Source organism: Polistes dominula, unplaced genomic scaffold, assembly GCF_049000335.1.
Source record: "Polistes dominula isolate Pdom_NZ unplaced genomic scaffold, Pdom_raw_medaka contig_21, whole genome shotgun sequence".
NCBI lineage: Eukaryota > Metazoa > Arthropoda > Insecta > Hymenoptera > Vespidae > Polistes > Polistes dominula.
In genome coordinates this window covers 1,118,640-1,146,289 of record NW_028301061.1, presented here as the reverse complement: position 1 = coordinate 1,146,289, position 27,650 = coordinate 1,118,640, and the positions used below count along the sequence as shown (strand labels likewise).

General features: G+C 35.8%; 1 protein-coding gene and 1 pseudogene across 9 annotated transcripts in view; both read right to left on the bottom strand.

The window, feature by feature from the left end:
- The window catches only part of LOC107069288 (protein trachealess), an 84,416-nt gene that overhangs the window by 27,736 nt on the left and 29,030 nt on the right, over positions 1-27,650 (bottom strand). The gene's annotated exons all lie outside the window — the stretch shown is intronic.
- On the bottom strand, positions 3,106-27,379 carry LOC149031386 (uncharacterized; annotated as a pseudogene).

The following is a 27,650-nucleotide window of genomic DNA, read 5'->3' as shown; positions in this document are numbered from 1 at the left end:
CGTTGTACCTTTTCTTCTTCTTCTTCTTCTTTTTTTTATCTTTCCTTTAAAGCTAACTCAAGCTACGATTTGGAGGGTTGGAAACTGGCCAAGAGAAGTTCGTATTTAAGATCTCGTAATATCGATTTGGTCGAGTATTTTGAAAATTTACTACGCGACGCTTATGTTCTAACATAACCTTAACTTAAATTTCAATTGATTGTTTTTTTTTTTTATTCTCTTACCTTCTTTCACATTATTTTGGTTTCCATTTATGATAATAAATTCTCTCGCATCGATTCAAAACTAAGTTGAATGTGGGAAAATAATTAAATAATAAAACAATTTAAAAATTTCGAGATGATAAAATATCGTCGCAATTTTTCACGTCAATTTTATATCGAAAGAAAAAGAAAGAAAGAAACAAACAAAAGGAAAAACAAAAGAACGTGAAACAAGTGAAAGAAAAAAAGAAAGATGGAGGTTAGCTATAAAAGGAGAGAAAAAAAGATGGCGACGAGTTAACAGTGAGGTTATAAAATTCGTTGAACACGTAAAATATCGAGCGTGTCGAAGAATGTGATAATGCGTTTGTGTCGGCAATGCGTCTTTTACGATGATTATAGCTTACTTTAAAGAAAGAAAAGAAAAAAGAAGCCCAAAAAAAAAAGAAACATGAAACAGTAACGAAAAGTACTCTCAAAGGTGCCAAGAATGAATTCTAATAAGAAAAAAACCAACCAAAATTTCACCTCCATACACACATATTTGTGAATGTACGTGTGTGTGTGTGTTTGTAATTTGTGTCGTAGTGTTTTGTTTAATATACGAAATCTAATTTATAGGATGATATTCTGCGAATGACTACTGCACATTACAAATGGAAAGGGGTTGGTTGTTATTGGGTTGGGTGTTGCGCGAAATGCACGCATAATGCAACCCTTTCCACTACCACCACCCCCACCTCTTCTTCCTCCTCCTGATGCTCTTCGGTATGTAACTCGAAATTACAATTCCGTCGTTAGGTTGATCATCGAAGCGTTCAACCACAAAACCACAATTCGCTTCGTGCCCACCATTCTCGCGAGTTCAATACATTAAAATCTTACGTTTCTCGATGAATACAATCCCTCCCCCTTTCAACCCCTCCCCGAAACAACAAATTTTTCTAATATCCAAGAATATCAAAGTTTTATCATTCTTTGTTACATGTTTTACGTAGGTTTTTTTTTTTATTTAAAACTTTGAAAAAAAAAAAGAAATACGATATATATACACTTGCAAGACAAGTTAGTTTCTTGTCAACGATCTTTGACGAGTTTATTATCTACCATCGACAGTTTCCCATCTGGTAGAAGAACAAACCAACCAACCAACCAACCAACCAACGAACCGACCCACGTGTGTAAGAAATCATTGAGAAAGAGGATACTGAGGAAGATATAAGAAAAGAGACAAAAGATAATGTGTTACTCCAGTTGCAAGCTTACAAAGAAAGAAGAAGATTCTTCCTAAATCTACGGTTCGATCTTGATCTTTGCAGACGGATGGACGAGCGAACGAATGGATGGACGGACGGACGGACGGACGAACGGACGGACGAATGGACGGATGCTCGTTGTAGGGCAAAGTAACGGTAAAGACAGTCCAGTAATATATTATACCAATCTAACGTCTCTTTTAGTGTTTTACCTGTTAGATCAAAACCAAGATTTTTCTTTTAACCCCCCCACCCCATATTTTGTAAAATAATATCAGGTGTTCTAACGGTACCCTTAGCACCCTATTCTTCTTATAGAAAAATAGAAAAAACAGGTATTTTTCTATCAACAATGTTATCTTTTCAATTATAAATCATTGATTTGTTATCTTTAGATGAGCATACAAATATTTGTCGATGTGAGAAAAATTCGAATGTTGCAAGTGAATTAAAAAAAAAAAAAGAAAATCAAACGATGATCATCAAATAAATCATTGGAAATATTGAAACAAAAATTAATTAATTATATATTTAATAAAAAAAAAATATATATATATATATGTGAAGTTGAAACTTGAGACAAAATTGAAAAGTGTGAAGAGAGACTCGTGCCAAGAAATTGACCATCTTCCTTTTTTTTTTTCTATCTTCTCTCAGATCTACCTGGCACCCCATCATCGCATAATCGTGTCCCTTAGGATTTGACACGCTTATAACGATCGTTACGGTTGCGTGCAGCATCAGTTTCAGTAGTCGGAAAGTGTTTCTTCCTTTTTTTTGGTTTTTTTTTTTTTTGTGAAAGAAAGTGAAAGGATTCGAATGGAAAGAAGATCTTCATCTGGTTAAAAGGATCGTGACCATAATTTTCACATTTTTATTATAGAAAAGTTGATGATAATCTTCCAATGAACATGGTAGTAAAAATTATATCCCCTCAAAAAAAAAAAAAAAAAAAAAAAAAAAACTGAGAAAGAAAAAGAGAAACTGGGGACAGTGAGGGCAAAGTTTTGAATTTAAAGGGATAGTCTTCTATGTTTTAGGGATCCTGAAGCAATATGTAACCTTGGTAGGAGTATATTTATCATGTAAGCGCAAGCAATTTAGTCTCGATCATTTTTCACATGCCGCGTCGACTTTAGATCCTAGCAGTAAGTCGAGAGGGTGTTATTGGCCAGCGGGTGAACAACCAAACCGGGTGGTGGACATCCCCCATATTTAGGAGAAAGAAACCTTCTTCTTCCCTCACTGACTGATGGTTTTTGCCCTTTGCCTAGGCAGACACTTCACGACACTGCACCCGTACGTGACACTTGCCTTTCCTTCCTTCCTTCCTTCCTTCCTTCCTTCTTTTGCACTTTATATGCTGATCAAACCCAAAAAAAAAAGAAGATTCCTACCTTATCTCGTATTCGCATTTTCAACTACTTTCAAACGACAAGATTAACCCAAAATAGAAAGATCATGACGGGGCATCTTTAAATATTGTTCTGATCTGTCTTTGAATAAAATCAAAACAGGGGATGAAATTAGAAAATCATTGATATCTAGTATCACTTGGATACGTAGTTTTAAACAATTTTGTCTTAGCCTAATCACAAACAATATTAATAAAATAACTCGAAGATTGTAATCTTGAAATGTTAAGATCAAAGATCAATGATATCGGATGAGTAACTTGTCTGGAAGACCTGAAAGGGATACTTTGAAATGAAGGAACGAAAATGTAGACTAGTGGTGTCCCTCGCGGCGTAAAAGAGTGTGCTGAAGAGTAGAAGGAAAGTGTGAAGGGGGGAAGAGAGAAGGAAAAAGGTAAGGTGGGATGGTTTCGGGTGTCCTGGTGAGGAGTAACGGAGTAGTACGGAGGAGTAACGGTCTGTTAAAGATAAGGAAATGAGGTGTCGCACCCTGCGATCTTGGTGGCAGCCTTGCCGGAAGGGTCTTTTCCTTCACAGCACCCCTTAGGGGATTTTTCTTGAGCTTTTTGAGACTCGCGTTTCGAATACCTTTACACTCGGACGACTAGCTGGCTAGCTGACTGACTGACTTACTTACTGACTGACTGACTGACTGACTGACTGGTTGAGTGAGTTGGTTGATTGGTTTGGTTGCTTTCTGGCTGGCCTCTTTTATTCCAACACCGTTGCTCTATTTTCCCTTTCTATGGATTAACCTTTGAATCGGTCCATCGGTTCGTAACGTGCTACATATCGATTGGAATGCGAGACGGAACGATGAACGGACGATGAACGGCCAATGACTGGACTGGAACGTGAATTAATGCACCCCTTTTTTTCCCCTACCTCATACAAATACTTAGAAAGATAAAAAAAGAAGTTAAACAAGAATGGACTGTACAAAAGTGGATTCAGGAAATAATTCGATTTTCTATTCTTCTTTTTTGTGTTCGTGTTCTACATGTTTTCAGAACAAGCACACGGTTGTAAGTTTAGCGAATATTCGATGTTAAACAGAGAGAATTCTTATCTTAACGTAGGAAATATAACTGGAGGGACCCCGTGCTCGGAGTTGAGGTAGATAACCCATACCGATGTAATCTCTCGTCTGATTTAACTCCGTTCATAATTCCGCGTCCTAATCTCTGGACTCGCTTGTTCACTCGTATAAGCATCATTGTTATTTTCCCTTATATGCCCTCTCCTCCTCCTCCTACCTATCCTATCACGCGAATGTTTACGCGATTAGACAATTAATTAAGACGCGGTGCTTGATTTAACTTACTTATGCATACATATCATCAATACTAACCACAAAACTCTTTATCTTTGTCTATCTCATACTTCTCGGTAAAATCAACAACGAAATAGAATAAAATAGAGAGAGAGAGAGAGATAGATAGAGAGGACTAGTGGAATTCCTGATTCGTCGGTTCAATTAAATCTTGGCGTTTTGCTTTCCTCAGTTGTCCCTGCCGCTAATCGTGGATATAAATAATTGAAAATTAGTTGTGTCAGGATGTACGGCACGTATTCATTGGGTGGCGGTTGAACCGGATAGAGTGAGTGAAACAGAAAGAATAAGAGAGAGATAGAGAAAGAGAGAGAGAGAGAGAGAGACAAACGATTACACCGTGCGAGTCTTAACAGCCAATCGAAGTCTCTCTCTTTTTCTATCTCTCATTCTCGCACTCTCTGTGGAAGGTATTGGTCAATGTAATCCCACGCGCTACTCGATGTAACGTATGAGAAGTATTTAAATGCACCGTAGAGAGAATGCATGCCAGGATTGTGCAACGTGTTACGTGCTCCGTGCCTCGAATCGTTTATTAATCGAGGAAATATAAACATTATTTAAATAGCGAAGACATTTGTAAGAAATTTCAGTATTTTGTCCGAAAAAGGATTATACTTTTGATTAAAAAAAAAAAAAAAAAAAAAACACAAAAAAAAAAAATAAAACACATAACAAGAATCATTGAACATTATCAAATCAGATTTTCATTAGTTTTATCTCATTTTACTCAGCTGCTTCTTATTTTTTCTTAACTTTGACGCGAATTTTATTGGGATTATAGTAAATTGCTCTTTCAGCCCTCTGGGTTCCATGGTTCTTGTTCACCTAATTGCCCCATAATAGTCTAGGTTGATTCTTACAACGTCGTTTCTCATCCCCCACACCTCATTTTCCACCACCCCCCACGTCGACTACTGTGAGACTCTGTTAGGATATTAAAGATACCTTGTATGTTTTTATCTTCTTTTTTTTTAAGATGACACCATCACCAAGGGGAGGATATGTTAAAAATCTAATTGGAATTAAATATTATTGAGATTTTAGATGATGGGGGGATGATGGTTGAGTAGAACTGATGAATTCTGTGTGTGTGTGTGTGTGTCGTTTAAAAAGTTCAAATTTTCTTTCTCGCGGTTAGTTCCGATGATTTCGAGGGTGATACTCGTCGTCGTTATTGAGGGGGTAGTAAGCGAACCCTTAAAAGGCTCGACAAGTCTTCCCCCGAGTATCTTCCCTTAGTGTGTCTCTTAAAATCCTAAGATTTTCAAAACAGATGCACCCCTGTCCCTGGTACTCTTTGGGAAATAGCTTTTTAAACTCTACCGTCAATGTTACACGTTATAACAACCATGAGAACAACTTCCCCATCTGTCCCATATTAAATTGACTTCTCTTTCATATTTTTTTTGTTTCCCACTTCTTCTTCTTCTTCCTCTTTTCGAATGGATTTCGTCAAATCTAACAAAACCCACTAACAATAATCAAAATTAGATGTCCAGTTGTTGACCAGTTATTTTTCATCAAACAAACTCATAGATTTATTTTTGTTTATTATTACTGCATTCGAGTTATTTCAAATTTCATTACAATCAACACCCGACCTAAATCTAAATTAATATTTATCTGTTAATAATATGAAATGAAGTTAGACAACATTAGTAATAAATTTCTTTTACAAGACACATCTACTGATGATTGCATTAGGCTCGTTTGTAACGTTAAACCTTATAGAACGATATTACGTGGCCCCATTAAGAAGACATTAATTGTCTCCTCCTTTTTAGGGTGGTGGGGAAGAAGTTGCATTGGCACACAAAGTTATTTTTGTCTACGTTATGGAAGAAGGGCAACGCGTTGTATTAGGGTGACGACGTATTTATGAGTATTCCCTTTTCATTCAGCCCCATGTATCATTAAGCTTACACCTAAATCTTTTCTTTTTTTCTTGAAATATGTGACGCATCATATGTACCAATGTATATACAGTATTACTGCATATGCTCATTTTCATAATTCTGGATTTAGGATAAATGATAGATAGATATGTCGTTCAAATATTCTCAATATAAAGAATAATAAAACTAAATTGCAATCTTAAATTGATACCAATGAAACTAACTTTATTTCATACATTGTAACAATTCTTGGTTAACAATAGACAAAAACTATTTTACATTAAAATCAAATAAAAAAGCAATTGTGAAATGATGGAAAGTAAAAACCTCGTACAATTCACGTTCCTGTTTTATGTTCAATTTGAACATTTTTTTGATAAGGGGTTTGTTTTTTATGATTACCATGATCTGTTATAGTTAACCAGGAAACGGTTACCGTAATATAATAGGATCGGGTGCGGCTAGGTTGGCAATACTATAGCAATTGGATACGCTTTAGCATTTCTTTATCGCATTCTGGATTAGCGTCGGTATTCATCGTTCGCCTATCGAATTGTCTCAACTTGCTGCCTCATCTACCATACTTTTATTTCTTATACCTTAACTCGAAAACCATCATCCTCATATTCATCCAATATCAATCACTTGTATTTCTTTTTAATATTATTTTATTAAAAATTCACAATTGTTCTAAAATAACTCGTTGCAAGTTGAAAATTGTTCATCCTCTTGTTAAAAGAAATTTTTTACAAAGTCTACCATTATTTTGTAGTTTTTTTTTCTATAATTGCAATTTTATGCATTAAAATTGTTATATAAAAATAGTCTTGAAAAAAAAAATATATATATAAGATCATTTATTTGTTGTATGTATCCTAAGTGATAAGAAGACCCCTGTAATACCGACAGCGATTCGTATTCGAACGGAGAATACACTTTGGTACCAGTTTATTCCACACGGTGGCAGCTTATCCCACACTATTCGACACGTGATTGTAATCGTAATTTTCTAACCAATTAAATCTAAGCCCGCGAATATTTAAAAATCAACACAAAACTTATTGCCAATTTTTGCACAAAAAGCTCAATTATTTCAAATAAAATACATTGCAATAAAATATCAAATTTTTCTACGAACTATTAACATTTTATAGAATAAATTAAACAATTGTAATATATTAACAGAAAATTTCAATCGATTGCATCGAAATGCAAAGATGCATTTGGATAACATTGGATGAGTTTTGCGGTCTAAGAAATCTTGGAAATCTTGAACGCACTTTGTTAGAGAAAGGATGAGACGTTGCGTGTCGCCGAGTTACACCCCGAAACTCGTTGTTGAGTGTCACGAGAGACGAGGGGGTGAAGACGGAAGAGGAAGGGGAAAAGATCTTCGGGAGGATGAAAGGAGAGAACATGTAATCACGCTAATTGAGTGCAGATAGACCTCGTTGACGACTCCTTCATTACACAGCGGGCAAAAGGGAGAGGTTTCCTCTAACCGCACGATTACCCACTAACTTTACCGCTTCTCGTATCGTACCGGTCGAAAAGGATGAGACTTTTCGATGATGCTATGCGATAAGAAGAAACATAAGACATCGATGAAACATTTAGGAATAGTTCATCATCGTAAGATTGTACAAGGTTGTTTAGTGACATCATGAAACCACCCCCAAAACTATTTTGCACGTTTATCATTATGATGAACTTTATACGAGATAATGGCATTTGATGAAGGATTGACATTTTTGTTCTACCTTATCCTGTCTCGCGTGATTTTCTTACCTAAGAGTGAAAACTTTCTTAAAGATTAAAAAAAAACACGAGTATGGATCGTTAAAGCTTTTCCTTATTAAGTTTACATTTTTTTTCATAAAGTAGTGCCTTAGGCAAGCACATCGTTGGAATAGCAATGAGAGCTAAGTTTCTTAGGAAGGGGTAAGTGAAGATAGAGACAGAGAATAATATTGGTAGGGTGTTAGAACAGTAGTAGTAGTGGTGGTGGCTCAACTAGAAGGGGTTGTTAGGTGAATGTTCCTGTCATTTTTACAAAATTGAACGAAATAATTGGAAATTGAGACGAAAGTTCTCAAGATTCTCGAACTCTCGATATATCGTGGAAGAAAAAAAAAAGATGTGCCCTATTGTGCAAAAGGGTGAAAAAAAGGAACTAAAAGGGGAATGAAGGATTCGCGTGTTGCGGAATGTGAAAAGATCGTTCGATTTCGTATCCGAACGGTGATAGGAAAAGATGATACCGTAAGAGTCCGAGAACCGATAGGGGTGATGTAGCGGAGGTGGGTGGGTGGGGTGGTCTCGCCAATATGCCGTCGTCCATAGATCACACGAGGGGCGAGCCGACAAACTGGGGAAACCTGACCAGAAATATGATGTCATTTATATGGTAATACATCGGAATCCCGTCATTTAGATACTTCGATGATTAATGCATCCGACAAGACAGCACCAGATGCTTTCACAAAGCTTCACTTCTTCTTCTTCTTCTTCTTTTCTTCTTTCTCATCTTCCACATTTTCTTACAAATTCCCTTTCGACATGCTGCTACTGCTACTGCTGCTTCTGCTGTGCTGTTACTGCAACGAAAATACCTTTGGTTCAACCCATCACTTTGGTGTTAAGTTAAAAACTTGTCTCAACCCACCCATGTATATTTTTGTTAAATGTTTGAACAATGATTCTAATGGATCCCTAAAACTGTGTTGAATTTAAAAATATCCCTGTCAAGTTAGTTCTGATCTTATTCCTAATTTTCAGTATTCCCAGCACAAAATAAGATCTGCAATAACTTTGAAAAAGATTATTGAAGTATTTCAAATTACAAAGAACCATTTTAACAAATAGTTGTTGAGTGAGCAAATGTTGAGGACCCTAGTACTACTAGACACGTTTAGAGTGTTCTAAAAAAAAAAAAAAAAGGTTGGAATAAAAAATAAAAAGTAAGTTTTCGAGGTTGATAGCAAGCGAGGACAATTATCTATCAAGCCGTACGCATGCACCGCAAACTGGCCCGGCTGACCGGACGAGGCCAGGTCCGGCGGGTACATTTCAATTATTAAAGGGAATTACTCGGAGCGTCCATCATCTTCTATACTTATTTTCTCCTCTCACGGACCACTACGACCGGGCCGCGGCAAAGACTAAGCGTGGCTCTCTCTCTTTTTCTCTTTCTCTTTCTCTTTCAGTTGTTCTTTTTCTTTATTTCTTTCTCTCACTCTTTCTATGTTCCACCATCGGAGAGATGATCCTATGAGGTTATACGCGAGGAGGTAGGCATCATCAGAGTGCATCATCAGAGCGGTGAGAAAATAGCCTTCAATTGTGATTACAGGGGCGGCTCGGGTTTGCCTCGGCTCTCTTCGCTCAAGCTCACTGAATCTATCTACTTGTACGGAACTTCTTGGTCCCGCTTGTCCATCCACTTCATCCTTCCGACTTCAAACTTCTTCAACCCCCCACCCAAGCAACCTTTTCGATTCCCTTTATTCGATCATCATGATGACATTTGATTTGTCCCTAAATCATCGACCTATCCAAATTCTTTCATCTTACACAAAGACAACACGTGATTGTATCGAAACAATTGTTTGATTAGAATGTCACGTTTGATTTGATTAAGAACAATTGATTAATTTTATCAATTTAATTGTTATCTTATATAAACAGAATAAGGGAGTTTTCTGTTAAGTAAGAAATGTTAAGTGTCAAGAGAATTATTATAAGTATGACTAATAAGAGGGAAAAGCGTAAGAGAAGATGTGATTCCCATCGGAGTGATTTCATAATGAAGGCACCTATCCGACTGCCTTTTCATGTTCCCAGGATACAAACAGCATTACTGAATTAGATGGCGACCCCTTAACGCACGCGTTACTATTATTTCCTTGCACGTTCAATCTAAAGGAAAACTTTGAAATATCCCTAGAAATATATGAGACAATATATTCTATAAACAACAGTAAAGTATTTTTTTTTTGCAAATATTGGAAAGCAAGGATCATTAAATTCGTAAAAGGTGTGTTTCGTTGAATTTAAAATACCGAAGGGATAAGGAAACACCAATCCTACTGAAAAGGGAAGACACCCTTTCCAGCCAAGCTAAATACTAAGTTTTCACTAATGTTTCTTGTTGTAACAACCCCTAATATCCCGAGAATCCTACTACTGGATTTAGGTAAAGTATCTTACCCAAGATTACGCAACTTTCTAACCTAAGAAACATCAGATAATGTTCTTCATTTACAAAACACGTGAGATTTGTTGTCTGCTATGTTTGGTAATAAAAACAAAACAAAACAAAAGCAAAAAAACCAGGAAACGCATAAACCGAACGATTCCACGTAGAAAATGCATAAATCTACGTAGAAGGTAGTGTATTAGACCAAGCGGTGTTTTGCATGAAAAAAAAAACAATAAATGAAAGAAAAGTACCGAGGGAGGATCCGAAAGCGTAGGAATCGACAGAATGGAAAGGCACGGGTTAAATTAATTACGCTCGTAAGATTACCGGTAATGTATAGTCATAAACAAGTCGGACGATCGATCATTAAACAGGATAGCCTTTACCAGTTGCACGTGCACGAAAGATCGATTTTTTTTTCTTTTTTTTTTTTTTTTAGTTCACCACTCTTTCTGATGGTATACACGTATATATACGTCTAAAGTAGATACTTTATACTATACTTAATTATGCATACATCTATCTACTTAAAGGATTGATAATTATTTGAAAAAGATGATTTATTTAAATACATTGGAAAATGTTGATCAAATTATTGATAAATTTCGTAATTGAAACTAAATTGGGGATTGATTTTATTTCACGTATTTTGAAATTGAAACCATCCGCGTGTTGGTTACCTGGAAAAAGTTCACGTGTAAGTTTAAGCAAGTCATGAAGAGATGTCAAAGATAGTTGAACATGATAGAATGAGAAAGATAGAAATAGACGAGTAAGACCGATGACACTTCAGCTAGGGTCCTTCTTGCACAGCTGTTAAGCAAGTTAGTCGCACATCAATATTAGCGTAGTTAAACAAACTTAATTAACGGCTGAGAATAAGTGGAGTCTCTAGTCACTCTCCGACGTGTATCGTCTTGGAAATCTGTCAGCCAACCATAGAACTAGTCGAAAGTCATTTACCAGTTCCTGACCTATAGCACTTTACCCCTACCATATTGCAACTACTACTCATCATCTATCCTAGATTTCTGATCACGCATCTGATCGATTAGTTATCCGTACGGATTATAAATACGTTTTAACATTGACCTTACTATTCTTGGTGATCATAAGACACTTGAATTTCAAAAATGATTCATTATTGTCATTTAGTTTGAATCATTGATTCTCATCTTATCTGCACTTCATCGTCATTCGAACTAAAAACTTACGCTTGATGTGTTTTCTCACGATTTTAGGTGGAAAAGATGTGATCTTAATTTTGTCTTCTATTTTTTTTATGAAGAATTCGCATAAATGCAAAGAAAAGCAGACCTGAAGTGAGACAGAGATCCGTTCTAAAATGGATGCCACGATTCCGACGAGTCTACCTCTAACTACGAATGAAGAATGAACTGGTCGGCTACGTGATGAGACTTCCGGAGAACGTTGACGTCATTGATCGATCTTCTAACTCTCTCTCTCTCTCTCTCTCTCTCTCTTTTTCTTCTTTTATCTTTTAATCCAAACTATGTTCATTATCATAGACATTCAAAGATAAGATACATATTACTATAAATATCTGCATCAATTGGTAACTTGATGCACTGATGAACTAATGATGATGTCATATAATAACAAATCTTGTTTTATTTGAACATTCAGTAATTTCTGTTTCACATGAGTTTCATGACATCACACAGAACTTAACTCAATCCTAATTGTCTTTTGTTTTAGGTTTATTGGGTCTTACCATTATTTGATCATGTTAGTGGTAATTAAACTGGACAATACTTTTAGCCATTTTTTTGTTTGTTTAGGTTCCCATTGATACAATTATCCCCCAAAAAGAATTCAAATACAATTGCACCTAAATTTAGAGTCAAATCTGAGGATTTCTGAAGAACTACACATACATTTGAATTCGTTTTCTTCATAGAGTCAAATGATGATGACATTCGTTCTCAACCATGCTAGGTGTTGAGGGTTGAGGACCTACCTAGCTTAGATCAAGAGCAAATTCGGCAGATAACCTGAGAGAACAGACGGACGGACGGACAGACAGACAGACAGACAGATGGATAGACGGACAGTTAGTCACAGACGGGAAGGATAAGATAAGATGAGAAAAGAAGCTCGTTCGTTCCGGTATGCACGCGTAAAAACAAAAGTGCGGGATCCTTCCGTTCCCTTTCCCTTTGCCCTTCTTTGGGTTCTCGATGAAACCTTGCGGGCCCCGAATGACCTAGCAACGTGTGCGCTCTCTCAATGTAACTTGAGAACTAACCAACCAGAGATGATATCGCGTTGACATCTACGTTAGCAGAGACTGGACAAACGACGGTTCGCTTTAGACTTCTTCCAAGCCTCCCTTCACCTCCTCCACCTCCTCACCCCACCACCCTTTTCTTTTCCTTTCCTTTCTGGACCACAGTGCTGTATGAATTATTCCTGTATTGCGTTGTAAGATTCCCTTATCCTTTTGTTTCTCATTTTCTTTTTACTCTCGGACACAGGTCTACTTTACAAAAAAAAAAAAAAAAAAACAAAAAACAAAATGTTCGCATTAATATATTTATAAGATCATTTCCCGTTGAGGGACGATAAGATTTTTATGGGTTCTCCCCTTCCTTCCTTCCTTCCTTCCTTCCTTCTCGTTCCAAAACATTTTTTGCAAATTTGTTTCTTCTCACCACCCTCCCTTGTCATAGGAACAAATTTGATTAATCTTCTTTGTTGATGTGATGTAAGAGAGGTGTACTTTTTATTTTTCTTTTTTTCTTTTTTTCTTCATACTACGATACATATTTTTATTTTTTTTTTTATATAATTAAATAATAAATATAAATCATGTGTGATAAATCTTTGTGGTTAGGATTGATTATATTTTTCGTATTTGACAGACAGACAGGTAGACATTTGATACATCCCCAAATGTTTTTAAATTATCAAATAGACTTTACCAACCATACAGGGATGGGGGTTGGGGTATTTTGTGAATTTTCAAAGCTGAACATACGAATTGGAATAAGAATAAAAATAAGAAGACATGGTAAGGTAATATACTACGAGTTTGTAAGTAAAGAAAGATCAAGAATGGTGGTGGGTGGGGGGGTGAAGAATAAAGGGGGTGGTTGTGGCACGTGAAGAAGGAAGGGTAACACGATATTCGTAATAAAAGAATAAACTCGTCGGTATATGGGATCGTAAAGTCATGGGTGGTTTACGCGTACGGGGTTACACAACGTCTAATGTGATAGAGGGTGGAAACGCCAAATATGCAATATCGTTCTATTCTTCTCACTTTCTCTTCAATGTTTCTCTTTCTTTCTCAATAGAACGAAATCTTCAACGTTTTATGATAGACATCAAACTATGAAAAAGATAAATAATATTTAAATGTAACGTTACTCGTTAATAAAATCTTTCCTACATTTTAATATTTATATTTAACAATATACATGAATGTTTTCCCTGACGCAACCCTGACGCAACCCTGACACAGCTTAAACGGAAAGTTTAATGTCAGTCGCCGATGACTGACGTGGCGCTCAACTTGTCAACGACACACACACACACACGAATGTGTTATCATATTATATATATGATATTTGACTATTTATGGTTTTATGCAACTTTGCAAAACAAAAATAAAATAAACAAATAAAATCACAAGTAAAACAGTCGAATTATGCGATTTGATTCTAACATTCATACATAGATAGACATACATGAATGTTATTAAATGAAATAATAATTAGACACCCTTTATATATATAATATTTGATTTTTTTTTATGGTTTTATGTAACTTTATAAAACAAAAATAAAATTAAAAAAAAAAAAAAACAACCACAAGTAAGAAATTACGTGATTCGTAGTTCGACTAGTATGTCCTCGAAGTTGTTGTTGTTGTTGTTGTTTTACCGAACTAGCACGTATCACGAAACTCTCCCTAAGGGAGGAATGAACTGAACGAAATATGTCTGCGACAAAGGGATGGAACAGTAGAGATGAAAATAAAAACACCAAAAAAAATAATAATAATAATAATAAAAAAATAAAACAAGCGTATTGCACAAGACAGTAGTAGGTGAATGCTTTCAAGAAATTGCGAATACACCTGTAGAAGTATACAACTTCCCAACATTTTCAGTTACCTTGCACATACATATTATAAATATATAAAAAAAAGAGAAAAAGAGAGAGAGAGAGAGAGAGAGAGAGAGAGATAGAAATAGAAAAAGAGAATAAATAAAAAAAAAAATACCTCAATTTTTTTTTTTATCTTTAAACATTTTTATTATTATATTTACGTAGCTATTATGTCATCCTTCCGTATATCATTACCGTTTCTCACGAAGCAAACAAGATAATACAAATGCGAATAGAAAATAAGAAAAAAAAAAGAAAAATAATGGATAATAAAAATAGACACAAAGACAAAGACAAAGATAGAAACACACAGAGAGAGAGAGAGAGAGAGAGAGAGAGAGAGAAATAGGAAAGAGTATTGTTCTAACGTGTCTACTCACGAAGGAAAGAAGAAGAAAAATAAAATGAAAAGGAAGATTCTTACTCGTACACTTAATATCCTACACACCAGACTGACTCACACACACACGAATACATAGAGATAGACACATATGTGCTGTACACATCATACACGTGCACACACAGTTGACTACGTTGAAGTACTCCAAATATTGACTTTACCGGTGAGACACGTTCGTTAAGCGACTTCTGACTAAAGCGAGAAAGGATCGTAAAACTTCGATTCCGAATAAACAAAAAAGAAAAAAAAGGGGTAGGGGTAGGGGTAGGGGGTTGGGGTAGGGGGTTGGGGTAGTGGGGAAGAAGACGTGTCACCTATTCGTTCAATTCTTAAAAACCCTTTCAATATCATTCAGAAATTTTTCATCATAGATTTCATCGAGTTTTCTACTAAAAACTTGTCAAATGTAAAACAAACGTATAAAAAAAAAAAAAAAAGAAACAAGACGAGAGACATTCAGTTGGTGTTGCTGCCGTTGCTTCTTTAAAACCGAGGTTATGGTTCTTTACTGGATCGTCCGTCGGCATTTCCAAGAAACTTAACAGTCTAAGAAAGAGAGAGAGAGAGAAAAGAGACACGTCAAGCGGTACCCAGGTTGAAAAATTCACTCGGACATGAAAGTGGCGAACTCGTTGTCTTATTTCGGAGGAAGAAAGGAAGCTACCGCTTCCGAGAACTCCCTGCCTGCCTGATGCCCCCCCCCCATCCACCCCTCCTTTCCAAAATTCACAACCCATAACTCGTAGGTGAGACAAAGATCGCGATGAAGAGTAAAAAAAAAAGAAAAAAGAAAAAAAAGATGGAAAGAAACAACGTAAAAAGGTAAATAAGGATGAAGAAGAAAGAGAGAAATCATATTCTCAAATTTCAATCTTATGTTAAAAACTTTAAAAGAGACGTTGTTCTCTCTTGTCAGGAGTAAGATTCTTCGAACGGTTCACCAACAACACCAACACCAAAACCAAAACCAAAATCAGGTTACGAAAGATTAGGATTTATTTTATTTTATTTTATTTTATTATTTTTTTTTTTGTCAAATTATAGTTACTAACAATTTTTGATATATTTTCTAGGATGCTCGTGTTAGTGTGGATTTGTTATAGAATATTGATTTAATTAACAATATTTCTAAATTATTTATTTAATTAAAATGAAATACATCAATTAATAATACACGAAGAAATAGAAAAAGTAAGGTTATGTCGTATACGTAAATTGAAATAATTGAATTGCAATACAACGTCATCTATTGAATACTTAAACAACCTAGAGACTCCTACATAACCTAAATTAAAAAATCTATAAATTTATAATAAAAAATACAAAATGAACTATCCTATATTCTAAGTTGAAAAAAAATCACACAAAATAGACAAAAATTTCATTAAGATCGGTTAATTAATTTTGGAATTATTAATAGACAAACATTTTGACATTGAATTTTTATGAAAGGTGTAGCAATCATGGTCAGTTCTGCCAACTATGAAAAGTATCTAACAGAGAACTAATTTCAAACGATAAAGGAAGTCACGAGGGGTTAATGGTTGGATGTTACCGATCATGTAAACAGATCGAGTTGGTCGACTGTCGAAGTCACGTGACCCCTTTGGACCTAGCGTTAAATCAACAGGACTGATTTGAGCAGCGAGACCGTACCCCGAGCAATTATTTGCCCCGAGATTTATGAGTTTGCGCGGAGTAGACAGCCAACTCTCCTCTCTCCTTCCTACGAGGAACAAACCAACCAACGAACGTACGATGGAACAAGTCAGCCCTTCGAAAAGGATCCCTACCATCCTTCTCGATCCTTTGCCACCATTTATCTCAGCCGCACTTGCTCACTGTCCAACAATCACTTTACCCATCATAATTACACGGACTTTTTGATTCCTTAGCAGCTCAGTACAGTGAGAGAGAGAGAGAGAGAGAGAGAGAGAACCAGCACCTTTGGCATCGACCTTCGACCCTTTCCCTTTCCACGACTAACGTTTTACATTCGCTAACCACAAAAGGAAAGCTTAGCACACAATTGATGGCAAGTAAAACTAACCTATCGGTTCTTCCTTATTCTGCCATGATTCTTGGGTTACATGAACTTGCAAAAAAAAAAAAAAAAAAAAAAAGAAAAACAAAAAGATCTAATAATTTTTCATAAACAAAAAAAGAGATGGTACCCATTCATCACCCTCGTTTAAAACTTACTTTACGAATGAAAAGAATCGTCCGGCGCGTGTTCTTATTCGCTTTATTACCAATCTCTTGGGTACAATACCGATGTTGAATGTTTGATGATAGTAGTCTCTCGAGTTTACGAGACTACTTCTAAGATTACGAGAAACTGAGAGACATATTTGATACCTTAATGCATTGAAATAACTTCGTCAAGTATTTAAGATGAATTTCACGAGGATGTGAAGAAAAATGTTGAAAGGTTTTTATTCTTTTTACTTCTTGTTGTTTTAAACAATATCGATGAAACGTAATACGTGTTGGTTCTAAATAGATAGCTTTGGATAGATTTGAGAGAAGAAATGAGAGAATTAAAGAGAAACAGAGATAGAAATACTGAAGGAAGACCTTCGGGACTTGAGTTTTAGGGTCGAGCAGGTCGCTTATTGCTCCCCGAGTGGCCGCAAAACGAAGTTTGATCAAATTCTACTACGCTCGCATAAAACTGACCACCGGCTGCCCCAGGACGTCCTGGGTTATGGTGCCGATAAATGATTCATCCGTATCTTAGATACCAACGATAGATACACCTATGTCCAAATGTGCGTAAAACCCAACAACTCTACGTACTCTCTACATAAACATATGTGCTAGCTACTGGTTGCTGTTGCTGTTAAGCAGCCTAGGGGTCATCATCGCAGTGCGGCCCTTTTATGACCAACCCACCTTCACCTTACATCCTTAAGTCCGTAGGCACTTACGTTGAGCCTTAAGATGGTCATTCGATATCTCACAAATATTTCATCTTTTTATTTTCCTATCCCTCTCTCTCTCTCTCTCTCTTTCTCTAACACACTTCCTTGTCGTTTTGAAATCCATTTTCTTGGATCTAATATTTTTCTATTGTATTATATCTTTTCTATCCCCTAGTTGAATGGATCAGGGTTTAATTTTATTACGTTGATATGCGTCTCCTATGATCATTCGATATTGCAATATTCCCAAAGATGCATTCATTTCTCAATCATACAATCTTATGATTCAACGTCAACATTTCAAATTGTTTTCTGATACGTTTGTTCATCATTCATTTTTTGTAGCAAACCATTTCTTCTTTAAAAATTGTCCCCCTTTATAAATAACAATAACCATACTGGACAACACACTATGGTAACAGCAGGCAGGCAGGCAGACCAAAAGACAGGGGGTGGATGAATTTAATAATAAAAATAAAAATATCTACGAACTAAAAGAGGTCATCCATCAGAAAAAATAGAAGTTTGAAGTAGTGGTCCATTTGTCGCTCTCCTCGGACAATCTTGGAGAAACAATTCGGCGAGATACCCAAAATATTTCGGAGCATGGGCATCGTGAGATCCTAGGATTACCGAACTGACCATCTCTTTTGCATAATGACACTACGACCCCTCAGTTCTAGCAGTTCTACTTCCCCCTCTTCTACAAAAGTAAGATCGTTCGCTTGGAAACGTTGAAACGTCTCTTTCTCTTTCTACTTAGGCTTTACTGCTCACTCACTCATATGCAAACACACACACACACACACATTACAATACCAACTTCATATAGAGTACCCCACACCGGTAGGTTTCTTTCTGTGTGATGCTGGATTTTGCAGAGAATGCAATAACAATAATATATTTATCTATATGGTGTCTTGGTAAATACCAAACGTTGGTGCGTCATGTCGAACTTATTTTCATCTCCAGGATGCACGTGAATTTCATGCATAACAAACGTATGATTTATTCTGACCCTTTTTTTATTTTTTTTATTTTCATCTCGTACAATTCCATCATGCAACGGATCGTTTACTAACTCGTAAAAAATCATTTATTGTTTTTTTTTTTTTTTTTTAATAAAAATTGATCTAATTCAAAATTAGAAGATTATTTTGTTGATTATTATAAAAGACTTTGAATGCTAATGAAGGAATTACGTTCGGTTAGTCTGACACATCTTGGAAGAAAATTAGAGACTGGCCGCAACCTTTCCTTTCTTTCATTATTCTTCATCTTCATCTTCATCATCTTCATCTTCTTCTTCTTCGTATTTTTCATCTTACTTCTACGGAAGGCAGATTTCAATATCAAAGGAAATTTGTTTCACTATTTACGATGCAAATGAAATTGTTTCAGAGTAAAATCGAGTTCCCTTACTTCACCTACCCCTTCCCCCTTCTCTTCTCTTCTCTTCTCTTCTCTTCTCTTTTTCTTATCCTAGCGGGTTGGTTCCTTTTACGTAGGCAGGAAGGACCAACCTACGAGTTAACGGCGAAGAAGCTCGGATAATTTAACCGTCAGTTAATTCGATCAGAATTCGAATCGCGGAACCGATCCAACTCGATCACCCTCTTCTTCCATCCCCACCACCATTACCACAACCATCCCCACCACTGTCTTATTCCTAGATCTATTTAATTAATTATTTCTTTGTAATACATAAAGAAACGTTCTCCTATAATTTTATTGAACATTGTTCAACATCAAATGCTGATTGATTGATTTTACGATCATCTGGATAGTTTTGATCGAACCCTTTAGGGGTCTTTCATTTTTCTGACAATTGTTCTGATACTTAAAAATTATCAACAAGGTTGGTACAACCTACCAACATTAAAATTCTACATCAAATAATAAATAATTGTATTTAATTACCTTGAAATACATTTGATGGTTTACGTGTTTCTACAAAATATTACACACATTCACTTATATATATATATATATATATCGAAACATTTTGTACACGTGGATATAATTCGTCGATACAGATATTTATCTCAAAGATAGGAAATAACAAAAATATATATAATGCATCGAGTGACGTAGCAGATAGGTCTGAGAAGCCAAAACACGAATGAATATTATAATGAATCCAGTTCGAAGATAAGAATCTCGCGTAAACTTGGCAGCCTGCGACAGTTTTAGGAGGCTCTGATTACTGCATACATATTCATGCGATCATTCTATATCTATCTATCTATCTCTCACTCTCTGTTTATCTTTCTATCTTGTATAATAATTCTTTTCACCTTTTCTCGTACAATTTAACACATCTAATTAATCCCGTTTACTTCACGACAGCAAAAAAACAACAAACGAACAAACGACCTGTTGTCACCTCACGAATTGCATTCAATTAAAATTGTTGGCATCCTTGTTTTTTTTTTTTTTTTTGGATTTGGGTTTTATAGTAAGGGTTCGATTCAATCGTTATGAACTCCTTATTGTTCGTCTTATGTCTAAAGATAAAGGGTTAGAGTGCGACAATCACCCTTTCTCGGGTACTTCCTCAACAACCAGCCAGCCCAGCCAGTCAGCCCATCCAACCAAGCAAGCAAGCAAGCAAGCAAGCAGCCACTCCTATTCCTCTCACTTGAAAGCACTCCGTGCAATCTGCCGCGTTCCGTCGTCCGACATTTGCATACATAAGCTATTAACCAGCTCTTTTCATTTCCTCTCGTTTATGACAGTTTAGTTAGAATAATGTTTTACAAGATTAGCCCGCGAACGGCGTCACGCATAATGACGTTTCTCATTCTGATTAATGTTCTTAGAGTTTATCAAACAACTACCAACATTAAACCATGTTTTAATGAAGAATAACTAATCATTCCTTTTATCTTTTTATATATATTTATACAATTAACAAAGAAAATTAATCTATCGATGATTGGTGATGTAAAAACATGAGTTAAATCAAATTTTATAAACATTTATAGGAGATATAGGAAATAAACTTGAAAGTAGAATAAACTGGTATGTAAATTTTGGCTAAAGCCAATACGATATTTACAAGGTTCTTTCAATATTTCAGTACCGCGGTACTGCGTTTTATTATTTATGGACCATTGCTTATGAATAACCGCGTCTATCTGTAACGCATACGTATCCCACCAACCCCTAAGTGGGATTTATATCCACTCCCATAGTCGTTTCTCTCCGAGCTTTTCTACCTAACCGTATTCTACTTTACTTTCTTCTTTCTCAAGTAAGAGACAGTCATTCTCTAAGTCCTCATAGTTCCTCTCTAATATATCCACAATATTTCTGTCATCTTCTAACTAATTTTTCATTCAAATACTTGCAGCAAAAAAAAAAAACACAAATCAATTAATTATATACAATGACCGACCCTAAATGTCAGACATTCTATAGAATGACCAGACTGTTATGTACAACTTTTCATTTAAATACTATCAAACACTTGAATCATTCACAAGTTCAATGAAAAACAATTAATTATATACAATGATCGAGCTTAAAAACTGGTCATTCTATAGAATTTTAACAGATCGATCATCGATAACGAAACGTACGATTAGAGAGTAGAGTCCCTAACTAAGGCGTGGTGGTAAAAGAGTTTGTGAAGATGAAAGAAGAAACGAAAAAATAGAAAAAGAAGTGAAGAGTAAGGGTGAGGAGAAGAAGAATGGGGGGCTAGGGGGAGGTGGGAAAGGGGTGGAGGTTTTTGTGGGCGGAGGAAGGGGAATATTAGCCGTGACGTGCGCCATAAATATTAGCCGTTACGAATTAAAGAACCTCCTCCTCCTTCTTCTTCCTTTACCATCCTTCCTTCCTTCCTTCCTTCCTTCCTTCCTTATTGCAGCAGCATTTTTAATTACTGCGAAACGGCTAGGTAATTCTTTTTTTTTCTTCTTCTTCTTTTCATTCTTTCTTTTTCTTCTTTATCCTCCCTACTATGTTCCTCCAACTGTTGCTCCTCTTTCTCTCTTTTACCCTAGCATAATCGACAAACTACGTTTCCCTTTTATGAGCCGCGAATAAACGCATTGCCCTAATTAAACGAAACGTTTACAGTTGCCAAAGATATGCTCGAATCAAAAAGTATTCGTTGTTTTATAGTTTGCCTTTTGTTCAGGGGTTTTTTTTTCGTCAGAGTTGCGACAGGGTTTTGTTTTCTTTTGTCAGAGTTGCAACAGGATTTTGTTTGTTTTATATAAGAGTTGCGACAGGATTTTGTTTCCTATTGTCAAAGTTGCAACAGGGTTTTGTTTTTTTTTCTCAAAATTGCGACAAGATTTTGTTTCCTATTGTCAAAGTTGCAGCAAGGTTTTAAATTTTGTTCTCAGAGTTGCGACAAGGTTTTGTTTTCTTTTATCAGAGTTGCAACAAGATTTTGTTTTCTTTATGTAAGAGTTGCGACAGGGTTTTGTTTTCTTTTGTCAGAGTTGCGACAGTGTTTTGTTCTCTTTTGTCAGGGTTGCGTTAGTATTTTGTTTTCTTTTTTTAGAGTTGCGACAGGATTTTGTTCTCTTTTGTCAAAGTTGCACCAGGGTTTTTTTTCTCAGAATTGCGACAAGATTTTGTTTTCTTTATGTAAGAGTTGCGACAGGGTTTTGTTTTTTGTTCTCAGAGTTGCGACAGTGTTTTGTTCTCTTTTGTCAGGGTTGCGTTAGTATTTTGTTTTCTTTTTTTAGAGTTGCGACAGGATTTTGTTCTCTTTTGTCAGAGTTGCGACAAGATTTTTTTTCTTTTGTCAGGGTTGCGTTGGTATTTTGTTTTCTTTTTTTAGAGTTGCGACAGGATTTTGTTCTCTTTTGTTAGAGTTGCATCGGTGTTTTAAATTTTGTTTTTAGAGCTTCATCCGGGCTTTTTGTTAGAATCTTTTCAATGTTGCAACAATATTGCAATCAGCATATTACTCAAAATATTTATTTATAATTTTAAACTATATTTTAAACATATTTTAAAACACGAGAGACTTATAACATCATTAACGTAATTATATTTTGATTGTTATTACATTTAATTATAAAATGATTTAAAAAATATTTCACATATTTGGTTTTTTGTCAGAAATGAACAATTTTTGTACAAACTATTTTGTTTGCTACAATGGAAGAATAAAAGAAAGATATGTAAAGTAATAAAATATAATTTCTTCAACACACTCGAGACACCTATATTTCCATAGTGCATAGGAACTTTCAATGTATGCAACACTAGACACAATGCAGGCGCTATTGAAACTATTCTTTTTTTTCCCTTTCTTTCTTTCTTTCATTCTTTCTTTCTTTCTTTCTTTCTTTCTGCTATGTTCTGTTCTTGGGACAGCTCAGTGGCAAGTGCATTCGATCGAACGAGAGGAGAAATGAGCAACATTTTTTTCTTTTTTTTTTTTCAAAAGGATTCGAAAGAGAACTCAGAAGGAAACAATTTCCATATATTTACAAGTGAAAAACAGTATTTTTTTCCATACCTATGGTCAAATGAAAGGATCACCGTTTAAATTACCTTCACCACTACTACTACTACTACTACTATTACTCATAATCCTCCTTAACTTTTGTCTTATTATCAGTCAACCGTGAATAACAAAATTAAAAAAAAGAACAAATTCTTAACCCACACCCACACAGGATAAATATAGAAAGTATTTGTCAGTAAAAATTGTTAATAACAAAAGTTAGTAAGAAAAAAAAATATTATAAACAAATAATCCGTAGAAAATTCTAATAATTATCACGAATCCTATTATAAGGAAACAAATGAAACAAGAATTCCAATAAAATTTAGTATTCTCATTCCTCTAGTTTAATTTTTTATTTTCATTCAGTAGTCTCGTGATAAAAATGTCTTTGTCCATGGAAGCAACTAAAGAAAGAGTGGGGGAGGGCTCAATCGTGCGTCAAATTCCAAAGGGCATATTTCGTAGTGGGGTGTAGGTTAGAGGAGGAAGGGGGGAGGGAGTTTAGGGAGTGGGAAAAGACGTTGCGCTCTTTACGAACTGCCAGCAACAGCCAAAAGCTAAGAACCAAAAGCTAAAGCAGCTACAGAAACAGACAACACACAACACACAGAGAGAGAGAGAGAGAGAGAGAGAGAGATGAATATCGAGAGCATGCTCGTCTCTCTTTCGATAGGGAAAAAAGTCTTCCTTTTAATAACCATTAATCTTAACGGCGCGCGCTTCGAGATACGATTATGTCGGAGTCGATCGAGTAAGAAAAGGGGGAGGGAAAAGAAGAAGAAGAAGAAGGAAGGAAGGAAGGAAAGAAGGAAGGAAGAAAGAAAGAGAAGTTGGAGGCAAATAAGAACGAAAAGAAAATGAAAGAATTCGTCGTGCTTAACGACGCGCGAGCGCAAACATATTTGTACTTTCCTCGTCGTTGTTTTTTTTTCTTTTTTTTTTTCATTTTTTTTTTTCAAGTATACCCCTTCATCGTCAAAATAAATAAGAATGAATAAATAAGTAAGTAAGTAAGTAAGTAAGAGAACGAATAAGTGAATGAACGTGTGTGAGTACTGCTCGATACATCCCAAGTAGTACTCGAAAATAAGTTAAGTAGAAAACCCGATATATGTATATTTACACAAGATGCACATATTTTTTTGTATTGGTATTAAGTTTTCTTAGAAATTTGGTAAGAACTCGAATACACATATCCCCGAAGCTACTGTTGATAGCTACCAGTGACACTTGACCGATAACGAAGAAACTCAAACCCCTTCCCTTTACTTACTTACTTACTTATTTACTTGTGTGTTAGGTGTTTATTCGTTCAGGGAGTCGTCCTCTTGCCAATTAAACTGACTTAATATATGCATCGAGTTCGTGTCTTGTGGCAAAAGTTGCACGAGAGAGGAGGATAAGACGTGCCACAACTGGCCAAGGGGTTTTGATTCAAGATGCGATCCGATCCGATGAGAGAATGTGAATGTATATGTATATCTGTTGTATATGTGTATTCGTCTGAGTGAGATAGATAGATTCTTCTCTCATATACAAACGAACGATAGATCGCAGCAAGCACTTTCGAAAAGGGAGCCACAAAATCCACGGGTGTCAATTCTCAAAGCAATCTGCTCATGCAGATTAGGAAGACCCATCTTCCTTACTCCGAAGGAACCTCCTTCTCCTCCTCCTCCTCCTTCTCCTTCTTCTTCTTCTTCTTCTTCTTCTATGTATTGAGATTAATCGAGCCGAAGCACTTTTCCCGTCGCACGAATTAGCATCGTTTCTTTTGATCTGAATTTATATATATAGAGGGTTTTTTTGGGGGAGGTAAAACATTTTTTATTTTTTTTTTTATTTTCCTATTTCCATACAAGCAAAATCTGTTCTTTTATTTTAAATTTACAAACCTGATAATAATATATTAATTAAAAGATTAATCAGAAATATGTTCCTTAACGTGAAACCAAATTTGATTAATAAATTTCAATTTATTCTACTACTACTACTACTACTCTGTTTTATATATATGTATATATATATAAAGAAAGTATGAGAACCCAGAAAGGGTTTATCTAATGTTATCCTCATAAACGACATAGGCAAATGTGTATGTATGAAAATAAGCTTGAAATCCTATTGGACGATTTACCAAGAATAACCTTAAACGATTATTTCTTTTCATTTTTTTTCTTCTTCTTCTTCTTCTTCTTCTTCTTCATCTTTTAGACTATGCATAGATGCATACATGCATGCACACACACACACACACACACACACTTACACGTACCTTACATCTGTATATATGTATATTATACTTCAGATCAAAATTGTCTCTTAAGTTCAATGCAATCCCAAGCAGTTGGGCTATTATAACGCGATAAAAGTAAATCGGTTAAGCATAAAACATAAAATGAAAGAATAAATGAAAGAAAGAGATGCTAAAAACATTCCAGAAACATCCCAGAAAAATACCAGAAGAAAATCTTTAACCATAAACGAACTATGGTAGAAAATGTGCATGGTGAGATTACGTTAGGTAGGTTCCTAAAAAAAGAAGGGAAGAGAGAGAGAGTACTATTGGTTGTTGGTAGTGGTACGCTTGTTGGTTGGTCTCTTATGGTCAGGATTACCCTGTCGAAAGTGGGAAACGGGGGTTGACTCCCCCTTGACCGACGTATTTAGAACAACAATAACTCTCTAATCCTAAAGGCGCACCCTTACGTCTACATATGTGTGTGTGTGTGTGTAGGGCCACTTCTCCCTACTTCCCTTCTGTCCCTTCTGTTTCTATTTTTTTTTTCTGTTTACATGTGAGTCTCTGTGGTACACAGTAAAGCGTACGATGAAAAATGTCAAAATCGGGAAAACCACTAAACCATGACAGTTCGATACATTTTAAATGCGCCGGAACGCATTTGCGGGATACGATAAACAGCCCAGACTGCGCCGTTGGATATCCAATTGCGGTTCCACCAATATGTCCTCTTATTTATTCCTAAGATTTATGGAATAAACGAGTAGCAAAAGCGTTTCTCTTCTTCTAACCCAACGCCCCCCACCACAACACCTACTGCTTCAACCCTCAATAACCATGTATTATTTCCCCCCTCTTGCTTTTTCTTTTATTAATGCTCTTATAAAAAAAAATCGAAGAAAAAAAAAGACGAAAACCAACTATGATGATGATCATCAGAATGATCAAAATGTTTGTTAAAAAGTGTTTTGTCAAACTGGTCATACCCACCCACTCACGATTGTCCTATTCCGTTGATTTAACCCGAACGAAACTAGGGTGTCGAGTAGATCCTAATAAAAGATCCTACAGGAGGCTTATCGAATCTCAAAGTTGCGGTGATGGTACGTACCGTCGAGTGTTAGTCGCCCGTAGCCATTTCCACCCCTCCGTCACAACCTTCGACCCATTATCCTAACCTTCCCTTAGGTATTATCTCAGGATATCTTGCAACCATCCTACCAAGATACCGATCGAAAATGTTATTATTAGCTTAAAGGCTTCTGCAATGTTAAGAAAAAGATATACATATATATATATATGTAAAAGAATCTTGCAGAAAACCCATAAACGCATCTTCCTAAACTTGTTGTAAATCAAAAACGATGAAAATGAAGATGAGAAGTAGAAGGAAGGAAATTTGTACGTGTGAGAAGACCAAAAAAAAAATCAATAATAAAGTTCGCAAACGGGCCAGCAGCAACCAAAGTTCGATACGAGTGAAAAGAAAAAAAGTAAAAAAAGAAAAAGGGTGGGGATTAGTGTAGGGGAAGGGCAGAAAGGGAGGTGGAATTCCTTTCTATACTTCATCTGTATGAGATTCTCTTTCACGGAGCACCGATTTAAAACGCCTTTTAAGAGACGATCCTAGGGATCGGGAATTGTGCCGAACTGAATCCTCTCTTTCTTTCTCTCTCACTCACTCATTCATTCTCCCTCTCTCTTCTTCTTTTTATTTCTTTCTTTCTTTCTATAGGTATACTATACTATACTCTCTGCCCTTCGATCCTGTTCCATTAGTTGCATTCCAACTTACTTTTCCTGCTTTGTAAAGTACTCCGATTCATGCGTATGCAATGAATCTGGGATTCGAACTCGTCATTAAACGATCCTATATTAAAATCCAAAGACATGTTGATAAAACCTATATCGTAATTGTCCCTTCTATCCTTTGTACTTTATCATGAATTCTATCTAAGGATAGTGAACACTTCCCGCCCCGCCCACCCCCCACCATCACTACCAATAATCCCTTCTTCTCACTCGTATTTACATCAAATCTCACAATGTTGATGATAAAAATCGTTTTAGTGATACTTACAGGAAGATCAAATGTGTCAACAAGAAAAAATTCATCTCAAAGAGTCTCATAAATTAAAAAAAAACAACATTACAGATAATTAT